General features: G+C 38.1%; 1 protein-coding gene across 1 annotated transcript in view; it reads left to right on the top strand.

Moving 5' to 3' along the window:
• The window catches only part of LOC131693908 (heparan sulfate 2-O-sulfotransferase pipe), a 584,932-nt gene that overhangs the window by 159,123 nt on the left and 407,972 nt on the right, over positions 1 to 17,837 (top strand). The window lies entirely within an intron of this gene.

The following is a 17,837-nucleotide window of genomic DNA, read 5'->3' on the forward strand; positions in this document are numbered from 1 at the left end:
GGGAGGGAACTCATTTTCAACTTTGTAGCCAAAAAGCCGGTCAGCCAAATTACGAGCAAAGCCGAAAAGTGATGCTGCAAATAGAATTTATTATCGTCCTTCTCTACTGCTACTGCTGCAGTTGCTGGTGCTGCTGCTGGTGTGGTCGGGAACCACCTAACGCCTATCCATTATAGTCGTTGCATTCCGAAAGGGATTGGATTCCCGCGGACGGTTGATGATAGGTTCCGTTCATTAGCCAAATTTCAATGCAATATTTGTGTTAATAGCGTAGGCTTTTTTGTGGATCATTTGAAGAATGCACCGAATGAGGATGTCATGCTTATATAGCAGATGGTAGCAATCATTTTTGATTTTCATGTCTTTTGAACTACTAGACTACTAGAACAAATTTATTGCAATATTTACTAATTTACAATTTGTTTTTTTTCAGGTAAAACAACAACCGCTAAGGGCTTGGAAAATATATACTCAAAGAAAATAACACCTTCGAAAAGAGATAAATTCAATAATAAATTACTTTTAGGTCACGGCATTTGTTTGCATACTGCACTAACAATTAGTGCGAGATTAGATTCTTCAGAAGGGCTTAAAAGATTTTTGTAAAAAATTATTTATTATTGTAAACTTAATGCATTCACTATCTCGTTGAAAAATGCGCTGTAATCTATATCTTTACTTTTCAGTACAAGGAATAGATAAGCTAGAATAAACATTCCCGAAAAAACCTGTGTTCGCTTGCATGAATTATCATTGCATACAAATTTCCACGCAAGGCCCGTATAGCGTTTGCTGATCGTAGCGCCACACAGAGGAGTAATTGGGGTCGAATCCTGGCCGAAATTATTTGCTGCTGCAATTGTTGTTATTATGCCTTAATATGAATTAAAAATAGACAATTACTAGTTTTTGGAACAATTTGGCATCTACCCACTTACCAGTGCAGAGGCCAATTTTCTATATCCTTTCAAATACTAGTAATTTCTAGGTGATCTTTGTGAATACATTTATTTTTCCAGTTGCATAAACATTTGATCAGTGGGAAAGGGAGAAGAAAAGGGACATGTTGGCAAACATAATATTTGGCCCTACAGCATTTCGGTGTACCTCAAATTAGTCAAAATTTCAATATTTTAAATCGCTTGGGATTGGTGGATCGGACAAGATCGGAAGAGTTCGTATATTTTTTGTATAGCTGAAATCTTGTTTTGTAATACTGCTTCAGCAACTTTGCCGGATCTAGCCGTATAATGTAACTTTTTTATAATTCAAATTTGGAATAAAATGTTAAAACAAGGTATTTTTTAAAGTTGGTGCAATACACAGCAAGTTTACTTTTTTTTAGTTAGTTTTAAGCTGAAGTTAAACAAACGGTTGTGTTGAACTACGTTTGTAATAATATTATCTTATTTAATACAGTCATCATCACTAGAAAGCGATTTTGCTGAATATATAACGAAAACGATTAAAATATCCCTTAAAATATCACCATTGGGCATACATGCAAAAATTCTTTAACAATTTTTGATATACTCCTAATTTTTCCACGTTATACAGTAGGTTCTTAGGTATATAAAAAAAATATAACGAAACAAAAAGATCGAAAAAAAATATTTTGGTTTTTGGCCAAGAATTTGTTCTAGTTACTCCTCTGTGCGCCGGCTAGTGGTGCCGGGTCTTTCGAAAAAAAATCTAAAATCTTAACTGGAATGCAAGTTGGGAGGAGAAGATACCTTCAGTGCATTATTGGCCTTTTTTAGAAACAAACTTATGCATAAATGCAAATAATTTCTCACATCTTTTATATTTTCCTGCGAACCCTCTTGGTCTGACTTTTGTTGTGATTAAGGGGGGGGGGGAGGGGGGGTAAGGGCTTATGCTTGAAAAAAAAACTTTATCTTTGCAATTTTTTTAGATTTTTGCGTGAAGCTTATTGATCAAAACTTTTGTACATTATTGTGTATCATTTCAATAACATACTTTATTTTTTCTATGCAAAAATATCTACAAACGACTTTATGACGAAACTTTTTGTGGAACGCCTCTGGAACAAACGCAGTGTTACCTGCGATTCAAAACCTTCTTAACCGATTTCTTTCAAATTTTGCATACACATTCTATGTTAAAAATTCCTAACCTCTACGTTGAGTTTTTGAGATAATTTTTCGATTAAGGGGGTGTTTACTCATAAAAAGGCTGAATTTTTCGTGAGAAAGAGAAAATTTTGTTTAAAATGAGTAAAAAAATGCCTTAATTGAAAATTTATGTCAAAAACTCAACGTGGGACTACCGGTCCTACTTTTGTTCTTTCTTTCAATCGGATATCAACGGTCGCTAAATCATATACGAACAGACATCGAAAGGCAATCACGGAGAGCGACTAAAATGTTGCGACTAGTTGTATCTATAACATTAGATTGGGCTTATCGTTTCAATTTCATGTCTACAGTATGCGAAAGTTTCCCGTTCTTTTTTTGTTTTTTTTTTTTTGTAAAATACAATGAGACGATTATGAATCACGAAGAGAAGAATAGGACTAAAATCAATGAAATGGAATCGACTGAAAACCACCGCTTCAATCTTTTCTGTAGGAGTATTTCAAAATTGCGTTCTGATCCCCTCTTTTCGGTTTAAATACAACGACATCTCTTCTAATCATGATGGTGATTGTGGAAAAGAATCGGAGGACCTTTATTAAAAAAAATAGACAATTACTGAGCAGATTAGTGTCAATATATTAGTTTAACAAATAGACGAATTGATTTAGAAAGTGTGACTGAAATCGTTTTAGTAAATCCAACTACCAGAAGGAACTAGAAGTTTTGCAAAAGTTTCAGCAGAATTGGATGCATTGCAGTAATCTAAACAGTCTTTTCGGCCAAGGGGAAGTAGGAGCTACATGTTCTCTTCCACATTCATTGTTTCTAATTATTTTGGTGGTACCATCAATGAAATCAGGCTGCAATATTTGAGTTCGAGTAGTGACTTAAAAGTACTAATATCATAAATTAAAGATCTAACGACGACTCTGAATATTTAAAAGATAAAGAAATTGTTGTTCTCACTTGTTTTTGTGAGAAAGTACACAGAAGTCTTGAATGTAAAAAAGCAAAGCAAAAGCTTGATACTACGTTTCGTAGCTGAACTAGCCCTTCTCTTTCGCCAGACTTTGCAGCCGATTCTTTGAATAAATTCGCGTGATGCCACAGAACTGGTGATTGTAGCAAGGCGCTAGAAGTTAAACTGTTTCTTCGTATCTACAAATCGCCTGCCAGATCAGAGCATTTAAAGCAAATCTTGACATTCGCTCTGTTCAAACACACTCGGAATATTTGTATTCTCTTCCCAATTTGACGTCTCAATTGTATACGTTTTGTCTAGAATACTTTGCTTTTTATAGCACCATCAGAGATTGTCATATTTGGATACCATTGTTCCAAAATTTTATCCAACGTCTAGTGTATTTCATCAGAATTAATATATTTATGTAATATTTTTTAAGCCCATCCCGAAACAAAATCCTGCCTACGGGCCTATACATCGGAAATCGGTATTCTATTGGTCATGTAATAATAGTGTCCATACCACTCAGTGCCGATTCATCTGTAACTGCTTGGGGCTTAAACTTGATCACTGTACGGAACTGCTGAAGACCATATGAGGTGAAGAATTAGCTACCACAACAGAGATTCTTGGAGAATAATTTATTTCGACTGTGAAAGAATAAATTCAGTATCACACTGTTTAGAAGATTATAACGGGAAAATTTAGTTATGCATTGTCATTCAAATGGAGTCTATCTGCAAGCTTTTAGATCGTTCCGATACTCGGAAGTCAAGCAATCAGTGACGGTTAAATTCAATTTTTTACACTTATACGTGGTTCAGCTTAATTAGGTTGCACTTTTTTCGCAGCCAGGCGACATCATATGGTTCTCTGGTTACTTTAGATTAGATTTGATAGAAAAATGAAAAACCAAAAAAATCGTCCGATTTTATTATCTCAAATTTTTCAGATGGTTGATAAATACGAGTCATTACTGTACAACACTGTGTAACACAGTCGCAGTTGATATTAAATACTCCAAGATGTTCGTGTAATGGGTAGTTCCACGGAAATCACCTGTACCCAGTTTCATCATATAAGAAGTGTAATATCGATTTCATTCGTTACCGCAGAAAGCTTACTAACGGATGTTCAATAAAAAATGAGAATGATTTCAATACTTTTCTGTAATTAAAGTGAAGAGCGTAAATTTTTTTCTTTCCAAAAAATGGCTGCCTGGACAAAAAATGGGTGGCATGTTTCTTTTCGCTCGGGTGCTGTCAGTTCAATCGATCATCGAAACAGCAAGCACTCCGCGAGCGTGTTGTACGGTTTTACGAAACGCATAGTCATCGTGGAAAAAATAACGGTAGACCACTTTCGAGACTAAAACGTGCCCGTGAGAACAGTTTACCGGATCCTAGCATCCATGCCCGTGTAGCGGAGGGCCGGTATCGGCCATTCGGAGAAGATAATGACGAAGAAGAAGAAGGAAGCGTTGAAAAAGCTGTTCCACAACAAGGACGAAACTAATTTGCGTGACGCTGGCCGAAAATATTACTGCTCCCATACCTTGATTCACCGAACCCTCAAGATGGAGGACATCATCTGTCGGAAGAAATGTCGGTCCCCCGAGTACACGGACGAGCAGATAACGATAACACGGTACCACAGTACCGGTGGATGACGAAGAACTACCGCGGGATGTCACCCCCGAAGTAATCGTCATATCGGACAGAGTGATTTCAAAGCCGTGGTTCAAGCCGAGCGGTCTGGCCATCAATCAACAAGTGCACCGGGAGGAATGTCTTGAAAAAAATCTTCTGTCATTCTTAAAGGGGCATCATGCGGATAGGAAGTACATCTTCTGGCAGGACAAGGCGTCTTCCCATTACCAAGGCTGACGCTGGGGTATCTTGAGCAGAAAAAGATACCGCACGTTCCAAATGAAAGGAACCCGACCAACTTAGTCCAGTGCCGTCGCATTGAGGATTATTTCGGCTCCCTCATTGCCCTAGTGTACAAAAATAATTGGTGGGCCAAGGATTCGAAGCAGTTGGCCACCATGATCCTGAATTGTATCCGGAAGATGGACATCATTGCCGTTTAGCACTCTTGTGAGAGCATCGCGACTAAGTTGCCTCATACGGCTGACCAAGGCCCCTTCTCCAATAATCATTGACTTTTTTTTTGAAGAATAAACATTATAATTTTAATAAAAAATACTTCGTTCAACATTTTTTTTTGTTTTTTACTACATGACTGAAAATATTCTCATTTTTTATTGGACACCCGTTACGACGAAAAAACTAGAAACGTCATACTGAGAACAAAATAGTTTAAATCAAGATCAAAGGAATGTACGGAATCAAATTGAATCACTTTCCGATTGCTATAACTTCTTTCCATATGGTCTTTTCTATTAATATATTGGGTAAATGTAATTCAACGTGTTTTGTTTACATTGTGTAAGTTTCAGTAGCAATTCTGTAACCTGTGCGAAAATAGAGTCGAAATACAAATATAGTACGCGTACCCAGAAAATCCAAATATTTCTAACCGCCCCATTAGCAGAAAGCTAAGAATCCAACCTCACTAAGATGTACTTGGAAATAGTACAATATATGTTTGACCGTCGCTAGAAAGGAGAAAGTGGATCCAATCTCCGTTTAGTGCGAATGATCACAAGTGCGTAGTCAAAACTTTCAAGACAAATCCCAAGAGTTCAGTGAGAGACCTGATGAAAACAACTGCATTTAAGCAAAACTTTTGTGCATGATTTACAAAAAACAGAGAATACTGCATACGTACAAAGTAAAAATAACGCCGAATCGCGATAAACGGCACAATACTATAGGAAAATCACGTGCGCGAAAGCGACACTTTACTGTTGATGAAACCGCGTGATCTCGTCATGGATGACGAAACTTATGTGAAAGCAGATTTCAAACAGGTTTATGCGCTCGTTTTTTCACGACTTGTCATAAGTTAGACTATTCTGAGGAAGCTATAAAACATGATTTGGCAAGCAATTTGCTAGTATGGAAAACGGAACAATCCACTCGTGACAACCGAAATGGTCAATGGGCGGTTGTACTTGAAAAATATGCCTCCAAAAACGTCTATTTCCACTTCTGAGATCCCACGAAGACCCTACACTTTTCTGAGTAGGTTTAGGCTTGTGTCATTACTCGAAAGATTTGCAGAAGTGGTACAAGAATAAGAAGGGTAATTTCGTACCAAAGGATCTTAATCTGCCAAACGCCAGAAATTTCAGCCATTTAAGAAATACTGGCCCATCATGAAGCAGGCACTCGTGGAAGCATCATGAGGAAGTGAGCTTGGAAGTAGCAATGTAGGCAAAATTTATTTCCAAACGAAAATAAGTTGGTCCGAACGTTGTACAAGAGCTTATGATGTGGGGGGGCGGCCATAGCGTAGTTGGTAAATCGATTGCCTTGCATGCAGCTCACCTGGGTTCGATTCCCAACCCCATACCGCACACATGTTTCTAACCCGGAAAAAGGCGAATGACTCTAAATTTATAACCTCTACAATCGAAATTGTAAAAAAGACCTTATGAGCAGTGTTTAAGAGGAAGTAAACTGCATCTGGATAATGATATGAAATTGGATAAAACAAACACGGAAAAAATTTAATTGTGCTTTATTAAAATAACTATTCCCTGAATGTTCGAGAACTGTAGGATTATAGAAACCTTTTCTTGCGTTGCAATTTAACTTCGTACACCCTTTACATAGTAAAAGTATGATGTGGCGACACAGTGGGCTTCATAAGCCAGGCGTCGTATGTTAGATCCCCACCCCAAGATTTAGATCATGCACAGGTACAAGTATGTTTAAAAGATTACTAACAAATTCACGTATTCACATACCAGTTCGCGATTATGTTTGTGATCAAGTATATGTACAAGTTTAAAATCAAGCTTAGATTCAAGTTAACGTACAAGTTTGTGTTAAAGTTTGCGTGCAAATTTACGCACAAGTCTGTATTATAGCCTAAGTAGAATATGTACAAATTTACGTAAAAGTTTGCATACAAGCTTACGAACAAGTTCGTGTTCGAGTATGCGTTCAAAGTTTATATACAAGTTGACGTACAAGTATAAGTAAATTTTTAGGCCGTATTTACAAAAAAAAACAACAATTTCACCTCAAAAATGAGGTCTGATATCTATAGTATCGTAAACGTCCTACTGCGCAACGGCTGGTACTGGGAAAATCGTGACGATCGGTGTCGCTTCTAGGTTCGGGTTTCCAATCCATGGAGGGTCATGTTTATTGTTTATTTGTTTATTTGTTGTACCGTCACCAACAGACCCCTTGGCCCCAATGGTGGTTACTTAAACTAATTACATTTCAGAATACGAATTATTTTAGTTTTTATCGAATTCCTTGTCAGGTTGAAGTCAAACGCCGTCGCCACACTGTTAAACACACGCTGGAGTCCGGTAACAGCGCCCTGGCGCCCATAGTTAGTTCTCCTGAATGGGACTCGCAGAAGAGAGTTATTGCGCAGAGCTCGAACGCGAGCTTGAAGATCGAGGCGTCCGAGGATTGTAGGGCAATCCACCCTGGCAGACAGTAAGTCCGAGACGAACAGGGCTCGAGAGCAGTCCCTCCGGATGCTTAGAGTATCGAGCTGTATTAACTGACAACGGTTTTCGTAGCTCGGCAGCTGAAATCTGTTTTGCCAAGGAAGATGTCGGAGTGCAAAGCGTATGAACCGGCGTTGGACGGCCTCGATTCTGTCGACACCGTTCTGGTAGTAAGGGTTCCAAACAGCAGAACAATATTCCAGTGTTGAGCGAACCAGCGCACAATAGAGAGATTTTAAACAGTATACGTCCTTAAAGTTTTTCGCTATTCGGAAGATGAACCCAAGCTGTCTTGAAGCCTTATCCACAATGGATGATGTATGTGGTTTGAACGTTAGTGCCGAATCCATGATGACTCCGAGATCCTTGACGTTAGAGTGTCTTGGAATACTCGAGTCGAAGAGATGGTAGTTAAACTGAATCGGATGGCGTTTCCGCGTGAACGTAACGATTGAGCATTTGCTCGGGTTTAAAACCATTCTGTTTAGATCACACCACGTACTAAAGCTGTCCAATTCCCTCTGAAGAAGCTCGGCATCGGTTTTATCCCGTATTTGTTGAAAAATTTTCATGTCGTCGGCAAAAGAAAGGCGGGGTCCTTGTAATTTGATGTTGACGTCATTAAAGTAGAGGAGGAATATCACTGGACCGAGATGGCTTCCTTGTGGGATGCCGGATGTAGCGAAGAATGGTGTAGATAGACAGTCCTTAATGCTGATTTGGAGTTGCCTTCCATCGAGGTAGGAACGAAACCAGCGCAGAAGTTGTCCATGAATACCGAGTTTGTCCAGCTTCGCTATTGCGATATCATGATTGATTTTGTCGAAGGCCGCAGATAGATCCATGTAAATAGCATCGGTTTGCAATCCGTCAGCGAATCCATCCATTGCATATGTTGTGAACGAGAGCAGGTTAGTCGTTGTCGATCGTTTAGGCATAAATCCGTGTTGATCGTCTGCAATGTAGTGTTTGCAGTGAAAGAAAAGAGGGTCTAAGACAACCAGCTCGAATAGTTTTGATACTGCACTTAAACACGAGATTCCTCGATAATTGTCAATGTTCGATTTGTTTCCTTTTTTGTGAACTGGAAACATGTGCGCTGCTTTCCAGCAGGAAGGGAATGTTCCAGTATTGAGTGATAGCACAAAGACTCGCCGAAGTGGTTCAAGAAGCCCGCTGATGCACTTTTTGACAAAAATCGAAGGAACGCCATCTGGACCCGGGGAACTAGATGCTTTCAGCTTGGAATTTGCTGCAAGAATGGCAGCATTATCGACACAAATTCGGTTGATGGTTCGTCCTAGAGAAGGAGTTAGATTTGAAGCGGCAGCGACTTGTTGTGGGGAAAGGTTCTCGTCGGAAAAAACGCTTGAAAATTTGTCGGAAAACAATTGGCAAATTTCCTTAGTGTCGGTGCCTAAAACTCCATTTAATGACATACAAGATGGTAACCCGGATTCTTTTCGCTGCTCGTTCACATATTTCCAAAACGACTTGGGCTTGGATTTCAGTTGACGTTCGACGTTTCGCTGATATCTAAAAAAGGCACGTCTGCTTTGCTGTTTGTATTCGTGGTTGAGTTCAAAGTAGTGGTTTCGTAATGCAAGTGTCTTATGCTTCGAGAACTTTTTAAATGCGGCTCGTTTGGCAGTTTTTAATCGTCTAAGCACTGTTGATTGCCAGGGAGGGTGTTGATTTGTGCTGACTGTTCGTTTTGGCACATGACGGTCGATTAGGTAGTTAAGAATATTAGAAAACGTCATCGCTGCTTCGTTCGCGTCATCATTGTTAAGATTTTCGTCCCAGTTTATATCCAACAGCGTGCTAACGATGCTGTCGTAGTCAGCGTTTTTAAAATCGTAGACGATACGTTTGACAGAACAGTATCAAGAAAGTGGACGGTGCAGCTGGGCAGTAGATTGAACTCAGAAGAATCATTTCCGGAGAGAAATCGCGTTATGAAGGTATCGGGGGTTCATCAAAACATCATCAACGGAGGTTGATCGCCCGGATTGTTTTTTTCGTTCTGCTGTGCTTGCGTTGGAATGGGTACAGCACTTTCTCCACTTCCAAACCTATTTGAGTAGATCGTCATTGATGGTATCCGCGGCATTCTTCTTCTCCTTGTTGTTCACCAGAGCAGCTGATTAGGGTTGTGGTACCGGTAATACCGGTACCGAAAATCCCGGGAATACCGACCCATTTTTGGTACCGTAATACCGGTACTGAACAAAAGCCAGTACCGGTATTTTCGGTACCATACAATTTTTTTATGAAAAATATGTGGACTGTTTAGGGGGACCTGCTTCAAAATATCGGTCTGCAAGATGATTTTTAATTATATTAATTACCTTCTAGATATATCGTTGAGCTAACACCTTTGTGGGAGAATGAGGTGGGGCCATGATCAAAATAATTCTAGAAGTAAACATTACTAGCTCCCGTTGTACTGAACGGAATGTTCAAATTCGGGCACTATTTCGTCGAAATTAAATTTTACCGATCTTTTTTTTTAAATAGGCCCGCCTATCACCCCCATACCAAAAGGCTCGCACAGAGAGCCCCCTGGTAGTGGACACATCAGTTCTCAACGACAAAAAAGACAACACAAGAAAAAAAACTATTTGCGAATGCGCTCAGAAATTAAATTTTAATGATTTTGTACTAAATTTCAAAATATTCACATCTAGTGTCAGAGACGTAAAAATTTGCTATGATTTTTTTTATTAGCGACATTCTAATTGGTTTCCATTATTCATTGGGTGGCGCGTAATAAGACTATGGTCTAAGTCATGTCTGTATTTGGTTTGCTCTCAAACCTTTATCTATAAAAGAACGAACAGCAATTTAGTAGCTAACAATTTTAGACTTGGTAAACTGCTTCAAATGGGGCGATTCGTAATTATTGATGACAGTAAAACTCCATAGTTTACAGGAAAGCAAGAAGCGTTGGTATACATGAGAGAACAGTAGGCATACGACATAAATGTCGAAACCAATTTACAGAAAAGCAAGAGGGGAAATGCGAGCAGTGAAATCGAAGAAAGTCGCACCGCTTAGCAGTTATTGATTTCAAAGTGGCCTATATTTCGAAATAAAAAAGGTGCTGCATACGAAAAATATCTTCTGCTGAAATAAGTCATGCCATACCGAAGCAATTAAAAACAATAAACATGTTTTTTTGATCAGCACGAATCAATCATCTGAGAATAAGGTCATCAGTTTAAACATTCAATTTCACTTTGAAGCTTTTTTTCGATTTTTTTTTTAAAAATATTCGAGTACCGGTACTTTACCGGTACTACCGGTACTGAGGGCTTCAGTACCGTAGTACCGGTTCTCGCCAAAAAGGGTCGGTACTGCGAACCCTACAGCTGATGGAGTGTTATAGACAGAGTTATAAATATTCAAATTCATTGAATGAAAATTGACCATATTCAGTCGCATTCATTTTCAATATTCAGTGACGCAGCTGAAAACGTCAAACGAACAAACCGCCCATTCATCCATGCCGATTTTCATTCATCTCCGATTATTACACGAAGCGACTGTGTAGCAACGAATCAAACGCATCAAAGTAGGCCCTGGCATAATGAAAGCGATGGTGATTGTTGTTTCATATGCTTTACCGACATTTGAAAACATTTTTCTAGATAATTAGTGAAATGAATATATCGTACGATATTCAACTGAATGAATAACATGGATATTTGAATGAATATTTTTGCCTTTCTCATATAGAAAGGTTATGCAATCACTCTGAAAAACGTCAACCTAATCCCGGCCCGGAGGGCCGAGTGTCATATCCCTTTCTACTCAGTTCGTCGAGATCGGAAAAAGTCTGTATGTGTGTGTATGTGTGTATGTATGTGTGTATGTGTGTGTATGTGTGTGTGTATGTATGTGCGTATATGTCAAATAATGTCACTCATTTTTCTCAGAGATGGCTAGACCGATTTGCCCAAACTTAGTCTCAAATGAAAGGTGCAACCTTCCCATCGGCTGCTATTGAATTTTGGATCGATCGGAATTCTGGTTCCGGAATTACAGGTTTCAGAGTGCGGCCACACAGAAATTTCTCATATAAACTATAGGAAAAATTAAAAATAGAATTTTTATTTTTGATGCTAAATGTGTTCAAGCTGCATGAAACGTCGAGATTTGATGCAAACTCGAAAAAAAATTTGACGACGATTCACTTTTTTTGGATTTTGGCACATTTTTGCCTTTCTCATATAGAAAGGTTATGCAATCACTCTGAAAAACGTCAACCTAATCCCGGTCAAATTTTTTTTTCGACTCGCATAAGGTTTCTGGATTTTAACAGGGGCGTAGTTGATGGTTTACGGAGAAGGTTTACATCCCCCCCCCCCCTCTACTCCCCTCCTTTAAAAATATCCTTAAATCAGCCCTCAGACCACCACCCCATCCAGCCCTCATACCCCTCCCTTTCAACCCCATCATCTTTAAACCACCACTATATCACAAAGCATACCAATTTAAGCTGGGGAGTCGTTCGATCATGGGACTTTCGTCCTCCTCACATACCCACCCCCGCATGACAAAATGAGTTAGCAAGCAGATATCATTGATCTAATGCTGATTAGGCTAATGGAGTATGATATTTTTTTGTTTCAAGTGTTTCACCGTCGACACGTAGCTCATCAAGTTCGTGGCTGGCATGCCATTGTGTATAAGTGCAAAGTGTACTAAGAATGTAATGGACATTTCCACAATTATGTTGAACATAAAAAGCCTCCGTGCCATAGTTTAGAGAAATGAGAAAGGCACAATGGCACCGCTAGGTGGATTAAGACAGGTTTTTTTCTATTCACCACGAGTCGCATCAAGTTTCGATTATTTTTAACTCTGGTTGTAGACCAGGGGCATCGTATGCGAGTAGGGTCATATCTAAAGCAACCGTAACAGAGCATCGGGTTCGGGAAGTAAGGACGTGTGAACACATATAACAGACCGATTTTCATATGTTCCAGATACGTAGTCTTGCAGAAGGTGAAAATCAAAGCTGGCGTAAATATTTACTCTTTTTCCACCTTCGCGTCGTGTGATTCGTTGCATTCGTATTACTCCTTGGTTGATTGATTTGGTTGATATGCAGCTGAAGATCCGCTGGATGAGGTGGTTGCCGACCCGCCCTCGGAAACGGCGGCCCCTCGCAAGCAAACCGTTAATCCACTCGTTTGCTCGGCTTACTCGACCATAGGGGCTGTAAATTAGTTTAGGTCCGACTGAGCAGAGCGCCAACGGACAGCACAAGAAGGAAAACGATGTGGCCTAGCCACATTAGGTGGCAGTGGTTATTTATTTTTGATTTTTTTATTTATATATTTATTTATTTATATATATATTTATTTATATATGCATTTAATTATTTATTTCACTTCATTACAACAATTACTTTCTTGCTTTAAAAATGATTAACTAACTATGATTGGTGCGCGACAGTTTTAATTCTATATATAATATTGTTAAACAATTTTTTTGTTTTACTGTACTATACAGGGAACAAGATAATTCTAAATATATTATAAACTATTTTTCTAGGTTCAAATGATATTCTCATACATCCATTTCACCTTCGTTTGAGCATTGCCAATGCTTTATAGTTTTATTTTTGAATATATTAGCGATGATATTTGCTTTTTCGTTCATTGAGTGGATTTTTTTCCAAAAAAAAAATGAAATGCAAAAATTTTGTTTGGAGTGTAAATCCATCCGACCTTTTGTCTTTCGATCATTTGTATTTTCGACCTTTTGCCTCTTTGACCTTTTGTCGTTCGACCTTTTGTCATAGATTCAAAATATTCATTGTATCCAATTTATTTATTTTGAGGTATTTTATTTCCTTTGTATTAGTTCATTCATTTTAAGTATTTTCTTTATTTATTTCACTCATTTAAACCATTTTTTATGTTTATCTATTTTGATTATTTTTTTTCAGTTGTTTAGTTTATTTTTTAATCTAATTTATTTATTTGTTACTTTTTGAATTGATTATATTTTTTTGTTGTATTTATTTTATTTATAGAATTTATTTAATATATTTGTATTATTTATTTATTTATTTTGATTCATGGTATTTATTTTATTTTCTTCTATTCATTTTATTAACTTGATTTACATTATTCAATTTCAAGTTGAATTTAGTTACTTTTTGTATTGCATGCAACAATTTTCTACTTTATTTATTCTGTTAATTTCGTTTTTTTCATATTATTTTATTGATTTTGTATAAATTATTCATTTTATTTGAGTTTTTATGTATGCAGGACCTGAAATACCCCATCTGGGTGCATACTTTGCAAGAGTTTTGCAAAACCATGATATGTATAAGATTGTATATATTAGGTTGTTTGAAGAGGATTTTTTTTAATGTCACTTTCATTGCTTTCACTTTAGTTTTCATTCTAATGCATAACAGCACGTGGTGCTTGTGTAATATATGAGGGTTTGTCGATATGGTTTCATGGCGCTCGAAAACCGGTACCTTCTAATAACCTAATAACGATTAAATTCTTAAAGTGGATAACGTTAACGTAAACATGCAAGTTTGCATAGTTTTAAGGCCGTGGGTGAAGAAACCGACTCTCAGTAATCATGATGACGCTTTCTTAAAATATTTCAATTCCATTGAATCCTTTACCTTTGCGAGCGGAGATTCGTTTCCTAGGCGGTGGAGCATGTCCGGCGTCGCCTGACGACACCTGAGGGTCATTCATTGTGCTACCTTGATCGTCGCTTTCGTCCATAGTATCATCGTTGCTGCTCTCTTGAAAGTTTCGGTCGATAGTTTTGTTATGCTTCTTCGTATTGCTGGCTGCGGTCGTGAAGATTTCATCCTTGTTGACTGCTTTTTGATTGGCGGTGATGTTTGTTGTTACTGGAGTACTAGATGTAGTCGTTGTGGATGGAATATTTGTTTGTTGTTTAACCGTCACTACTGGTTGGACAATTGATTGTGTTTTAGTTTGGGGCGTTGAAGTCTGGATGGTTTTGTTGGTTGTAGGTGATGTTTTCTTCTTATGGGTTTCCACGCACGGTTTTTCATAATGTGCAGATTGTTCACAAAACTGACACGTGGCGGTTTGATGGTCATAGGTTTCACATGGTGGACTGTGCCATGTTCCAGGATCACAAAGGAAAGTATGGGGCGTTTTAGTCGCATTCTTGCCACCCGAACACCGTTGGGAATGCCGGGAAAGAAATTCCTCCAAACTTCAGTCTTAATAGAAACCACTTCGCAATATTGCGACATTAATCTGCGAATTGCACTATCAGGTGTGCCAGGAGACAAATCATGAAGTTTAACGTCGACTGCATTGTCCTCCATATAGACGGGGAGCATGACCTTAACTTTATCATGTTCTATGAAGTGACACATGTTGTTGCTATAGACAAATTGATCTAGTGAGACACGAGCACTGAACTGCACCAGTACCACATTACGAATATGATGGAATTGAACGAGTCTAACATCCTATCTGACAATGCACACTTTTTCCTGTAACAAACGTTCCATTTCCCGCACGGGCGGGCGAAAACCACATGCCTTGAAGTCAATGACCGCTGTGAAACAACGCTTCAATGTGAACTCATCGTACTCAGACTGAGACATCTCGATCGACAAAATGCGTACAATACTAACTATAACAATAACGGTCCTTTATTTGTATAGGGTTTCAATAGCTGAGCGTGCACGAACCGGACGCGACGGAGAGCTGCTTTGAACGTGACCAGTGTCGTTGGTGGCTGGAAACAGACGATATAATATTTACTCTGGACATAATTATATATTTATCGACTAAGTTTTTCCCACATTCGCTAATAATCTTCCACTAGGCTCAAAACAATGTTCAGAGTTATACATGTTATTGACAACCGATTTCTTTCTAAATATGCTAGTCATTATTCATAGATATACCCTGCAATGGTGGTCCAGTGCCCTTTGCACCCATCGGGTCATGCAACCAGTAGAGCAACTATCGATTTGAATTGCACTCCGAACCGAACTTCTCATGTGTTGGATTTTTAGTTTTTTACGTTTTAACGACATTCAATTAGCTAGAGATTACTGGGTAGGGAAAGTTATGAAACTTAGAGCCATAGTACTCAAGTGAGAGCAAGGATGTGAAGTAAACAGATCGGAAAACTAGAAGTGGCAGGGTCATTAGAACAGGCTTAATATCGTGCGGGCTTAATTTTTGCCTTCTGATAATGAGGGTCGAGCTTAGGCAGAATAACTACGAATCACTCGAATCACTTGGATTTTTAGAATGTCAAATTATCGGTTATAGAAGCGCATGTGTGCAAGCTTTTTTTTCTTTTTGGTTCAGATGCAAACCAACACTCAAAGGGCACTGCTTCGTGCACAGATGATTCTTCAGCCGAAATAAATCCTAATTACACTTCAAATGAGTAAAGTGACCGTTGCAGATTGAAACACAAAATGGAGAACGAGGTTTGGGGCAAAAGTGTTTTTGTAAACAAACTTGTTTCGCTCATTAGTCTGCTGCAGAGTGGCATTTCATGAAAAATATGCGTTAATGTAAATTTTTACCCTTCGTAGAAGTAATTTCAATTGTTTTCTGCTTTAAAATTATAGTAAATTAAGGGAAACCATCAAAATAAAAGTTTGATTACCAATCTTATTCGCCCTTTTGCAAATTTAATATGGAAATGATGATTTTTTGTGGCTCCGATTAGGGTTGTGGTGCCGTTAATACCGGTACCGAAAATCCTGGGAATACCGACACATTTTTGGTACCGTAATACCGGTACTGAAGAAAAGCCAGTACCGGTATTTTCGGTACCAAATAATTTTTTTATGAAAAATATGTGGACTCTCTAAGAGGACCTGTTTCAAAATATCGGTCTGCAAGATGACTTTTAATTATATTAATTACCTTCTATAAGCTAAACATTACTAGCTCCTGTTGTACTGAACGGTATGTTTAAATTCCTTCTTTATTTTGTCGAAATTATTTTAACGATCTTGTACTAAATTTCAAAATATTCACATCTAGCGTAAGAGACGTAAAAATTTGCTATGATTTTTTATATTAGCGACATTCTGATTGGTTTCCATTTTTCACTGGGTGGCACGTAATAAGACTATGGTCTAAGTCATGTATTTGGTTTGCTCTTAAACCTTGATTTATTATAGAATGAACAGCGATTTAGCAACTAACAATTTTAGACTACTCCAAATGGGGCGATTTGTAATTATTGGTGATAGGAAAATTCAGCAAAACTCCATAGTTTACAGGAAAGGAAAGAGTCTTGGTATACAAGTCGAATCCAATTTACAGAAAATCAAGAGAGGAAAAGCGAGCAACCTGCTCGGATTTACTGCCATTCTCGCTTTGATTTACTGTTATTAATAGTGTTTCTTACATTTACCATCTGTTGAAGTCGACAAAAGTCGCACCGCTTAGCAGTTATTGATTTCATAGTGGCCTAGATTTCGAAATAAAAGAAGGTGCCGCATACGAAGAATATTTTCTGCTGAAATGAGTCATGCCATTCCTAATCAATTAAAAACAACAAACATGTTTTTTGATCAGCACAAATCAATCATCTGAGAATAAGGTCATCAGTTTGAGCATTCAATTTCATTTTGAAGCTTTTTTTCGAATTAAAAAAAAATATTCGAGTACCAGTACTACCTGTACTGAGGGCTTCAGTACCGTAGTACTGGTTCTCGCCAAAAAGGGTCGGTACTGCGAACCCTAGCTCCGATACAATTTAATCAAATTCAACCGGGTAATTATTTTGATCTGCGGTTGTCGACTTCTTTATGATATTCAGGTTGTTGTAAACATGAATAGCGAATGAAGGTGACATAGAATTTGGATTTGTTGATATGGTATTTGATTCGAATTTTAACTGTGTTGTTCGAAGTGTTGACGAACATTTATGAACCACCAACCATGTGAGATTCAGCATATTTATGTTTTTGACATAATAAAGATGACAAATCAGTTCGAGAGTTAGTTTAAAAAAAAACGCGGATTACCTACAAAAACATCAAAAATCAAACTGTTTCCATGCCAGACTTCAAATATTTATCCGTTTGTGACAAAAAATAACCCACCCCTAACAATATGCTATTTCAGCCACGTGTGTTTTTCTGTTTCGGAAATTGTATTGTGGC

The sequence above is a fragment of the Topomyia yanbarensis genome, chromosome 3 (genome assembly GCF_030247195.1).
Source record: "Topomyia yanbarensis strain Yona2022 chromosome 3, ASM3024719v1, whole genome shotgun sequence".
NCBI classification, from domain to species: Eukaryota; Metazoa; Arthropoda; class Insecta; order Diptera; family Culicidae; genus Topomyia; species Topomyia yanbarensis.